Raw genomic sequence first — 4,052 nt, 5'->3', positions numbered from 1 at the left:
GAGGCACTAAGGTGCCGACAAGGGGAGCTCCCCACATGTCCAAACGGGATGCTTTTTTGTGCCGCTTATTCCACTTAGTGACTTAGTGTTTTTAATCAAGATTTTGTCATGGCCCAAAACAAATACAAGAAGTCAATGTTGGGTCCATGAAACATGGCACGATGGGGCGTAAAATTGAACAAGTCCCCTGAGTCACCAATCAGGGGAGCCGCACCAAGACCAAAGAAAGGCCCCTCACAGCCATGTTCCACGGGGGGGGCGGCACGGCCAGTGTTTAACTAACTCCTTACACCAAGTCCCCACCGGGGACCCTGTGGTAGGGTCGCAATGTAACTAGGGGGATGGGATAGGCGATAGGGAGGGACTAATCGGCTTACAAAGGGTCAATCTCAAGGATCGTGGCAAGAAGGCCACTCGCCACTTACAATACCCCGTCACAGATTTAAGTCGCTCCAGAAGGATTCTACCCGCCGCCGGTGGGAATTACGCCCAGTGGAGGCGCCATGACTTGTCCGCCATGTCACAGCACTCCACGACACGCGTCTTTGGGGCCCAGAGGCCCCATCGCTGGTCGGCAATCGGGCGACGGGCGCGGTATGTCGCTTCTAGCCCGGATTCTCGACTTAGAGGCGTTCACCATAATCCAACAAGACGGTAGCTTCACACATCGCTTTTCAACCAAGCGCCGATGACCAATTGTGCGAATCAACTGCCTCTCGATTAGGTTGAATTACTATTGCGACGCTGCCATCAAGAGGGTAAACTAACCTGCCTCACGACGGCCTAAACCCAAATTTCACGCTCCCTATTGGTGGGTGAACAATCCAACACTTGGTGAATTTCGCTTCACAATGATAGGAAGAGCCGACATCAAGGATCAAAAGCAACGTCGCTATGAACGCTATCGCCACAAGCCGCTTATCCTCGTGGTAACTTTTCCGACACCTCTAGCTTCAAATTCAAGGTCTAAAGGATCGATAGGCCACGCTTTCACTGGCTCAGATTCAGACCGAAATCGTAATCAAACGAAGCTTTTACCCTTTTGTTCCACACGAGATTGCTCGCTGAGCTCATCTTAGGACACCAAGTATCTTTAACAGATGTGCCGCCTCACCAAACTCCCCACCGACAATGTCTTCCGCTGATCGGCGGGCCAAGCCGCCTTTGGGTCCAAAAAGAGGGGCCGTGCCTCATCCGATTCACTAATAAGTAAAATAACGTTAAAAGTAGTGGTATTTCAATTTCACCGAGAGCTCCCACTTATCCTACACCTCTCAAGTCATTTCACAAAGTCGGACTAGAGTCAAGCTCAACAGGTCTTCTTTCCTCACGATTCTCGCCAAGCCCGCTCCTTGGTCGTGGTTTCACCGGATAGTAGATGTGACAAGGGGAATCTCGTTAATCCATTCATGCGCCACTAATTAGATGACGAGGCATTTGGCTACCTTAAGAGAGTCATAGTTACTCCCGCCGCTTACCCGCCGCTTGGTTGAATTTCTTCACTTTGACATTCGTGAGCATCAAGCGTAAATCACATTGCGTGAGCATCCGCAGGACCATCGCAATGCTTTGTTTTAATTAAATAATGGATTCCCTTGTCCGCATTTCAGCTCGAAGTCGACCGTCGTCGCCTGGAAGGCCCCGAGGAGCTGCTCTCATTGCGTCTCGGCCGAAGACGCTGGCGACCCGCCTCGCCATGGAGCAGCCGAGCAAAGGCGCCTAAGAATGACGGTTCGGATCGGGACCCCGTGCTCAAATTTCTCGAGCCAATCCTTTTCCCGAGGTTACGGATCCATTTTGCCGACTTCCTTGCCTACATTGTTCCATTGACCGTAGGTCGCTCACCTTGAGACCGATGCGTTATGAGTACGACCGGCGCGGACGGCACTCGGCCCTCCGGATTTTCAAGGTCACGGGCGACCGACACCACGCGACGCAGGTGTTCTTCCGGCCATTGACTCTACCTCCTACCGAGCTGCTTCTGTGGTGGGCAGCCGTTAAATGTAAAAGATAACTCTTCCCGAGGCCCCCGCCGACGCCTCCGGACTTTAACGCTGTTGCCACCACCAAGGTCCTTGCTCAGAATTTTAACCCGATTCCTCAAGCTCACACTGATCGCTACTGCTTGGACGGCTTCCCCGCCTCTTAGGATCGACTAACCCATGTGCAAGTGCCGCTCACATGGAACCTTTCCCTTCGCCTTCAAAGTTCTCATTTGAATATTTGCTACTACCACCAAGATCTCGCACCGACGGCCGCCCCGCTGCTCAAGGCCGGGTTTTATGGGCGACCGCCTCCTCCTACTCATCGGGCTCGCCCTTGCCCCGACGGCCGGGATAGGTCGCGCGCTTAAGCGCCATCCATTTTCGGGCTAGTTGATTCGGCAGTGAGTTGTTACACACTCCTTAGCGGATTTCACTTCCATGACCACCGCCCCGCTGCCTTAATCGACCAACACCCTTTGTGGGTTCTAGGTTAGCTGCAGCTGGGCAATCAGAACCCGGCTCCTGCTCATCCCAAGACGCCAGCCTCGCTACCAAAATGGCCCACTTGAGCTCGATTCTGTGGCGCTGCTCAACGGGCACCACACTGGCCCCTACCTATTTAAAGTTTGAGAATAGGTCGAGGGCGCTATGCCTCGATGCCTCTAATCATTGGCTTTACCCGACAGAACTCGCTAAGGGCTCCAAATATCCCGAGGGAAACTTCTGAGGAACCACCACTAGACGGCTCGATTAGTCTTTCGCCCCTATACCCAAGTCGATTTAACGATTTGCATCGTCAAGATCGCCATGCGGCCTCCACCAGAGTTTCTCCGCTTCGCCCGCCAGCATAGTTCACCATCTTTCGTCCCGACAGCATGCTCTCACCAACCCTTCTCGAAGATCAAGGTCGGTCGGCGGTGCACCCGCGAGGATCCCGCCAATCGCCTTCCTTGCGCTTTACGGGTTTTCTAGCCCGCTGACTCGCACACATGTCGACTTTTGGTCCGTGTTTCAAGACGGGCCGAATGGGGAGCCCGCAGTCGACGCCCGAGCACGCAGTGTCAAGCACGCCGAGGCGGCGCGGGTCAATCCCACGATCGAGGCGACGACGCCTCCACGGGCGATCAAAGGCCCGGCTTGGGCCCACCACGACCTCGCCGGGTCCACGCCTCGAAGCCGACGGCGGACGGCCTCGCTGCTCCACATCCGACCGGGCGCATCGCCGCCCCCATCCGCTTCCTCCCGACAATTTCAAGCACTTTTGACTCTCTTTCAAAGTCCTTTTCATCTTTCCTCATGGATTTGTTCGCCATCTGCCTCTCGCTCAGATTTAGCCTTTGACGGAATTTACCGCCGATTAGGGTCAGATTCCCAAACAACCCGACTCAGAGATGTCACCAGGTGCGACAGGTCCGCACGACGGGCTTTCACCTTCCCCGCTTCTTTCCAGGGACTTGGGCCCGGTCCGTCAGCCGAGGACGCTTCTCCAGACTACAATTCGGACGCCGATGGCGACCGATTCTCAAGCCGGGCTTTTCCCGCTCGCCATTGCTATTAGGGGAATCTCGTAAGTTTTTTCCTCCGCTTATTGATATGCTTAAACTCACGGTAATCCCGCCGACTGGGTCGCGATGCGAGCACCGCCCCTTGCGATGCCGAAGGGTTCAAGGGTCTCGACGACGGACGCCAAGACGACCAACGAGGTTGCTTACAAAGATTACCACCGATCGTCATGACGATGATGTCGCCGAGGACTCGAATTTAGGCCAACCGCCGGTCGTGGAGCGCACGGAGGCCAATTTCACCCGCGGTCCAACCGAGGCTCGAGGGCTCATGGTTGGATGGGGGCGACGATGCGCGACACCCAGCAGACGTGTCTCTACCTAATGGCTTGGGGCGCAACTTATGCTCAAAGACTCGATGGTTCACGGATTCTCGCATTCACACCAAGTATCGTGATTTCGCCACGCTCTTCATCGATGCGAGAGCCGAGATATCCGCTGTCGAGAGTCGCTCAGATATTTTATGCATAAGAGAACAAAGATCATCGAAGCACCGACACCGCGA

At 54.8% G+C, this 4,052-nt stretch overlaps 1 pseudogene; it reads right to left on the bottom strand.

Annotated features, from left to right (window-relative positions):
* Positions 1-3,843: 3,843 nt before the first annotated feature.
* LOC128039216 (5.8S ribosomal RNA) lies at positions 3,844-3,997 on the bottom strand (annotated as a pseudogene).
* Positions 3,998-4,052: the final 55 nt, after the last annotated feature.

This window comes from Gossypium raimondii, unplaced genomic scaffold (genome assembly GCF_025698545.1).
Source record: "Gossypium raimondii isolate GPD5lz unplaced genomic scaffold, ASM2569854v1 Contig00350, whole genome shotgun sequence".
Taxonomy (NCBI): Eukaryota; Viridiplantae; Streptophyta; class Magnoliopsida; order Malvales; family Malvaceae; genus Gossypium; species Gossypium raimondii.
Note: the sequence above shows the minus strand (reverse complement) of the source record. Positions and strands in the feature narration are given on the sequence as shown.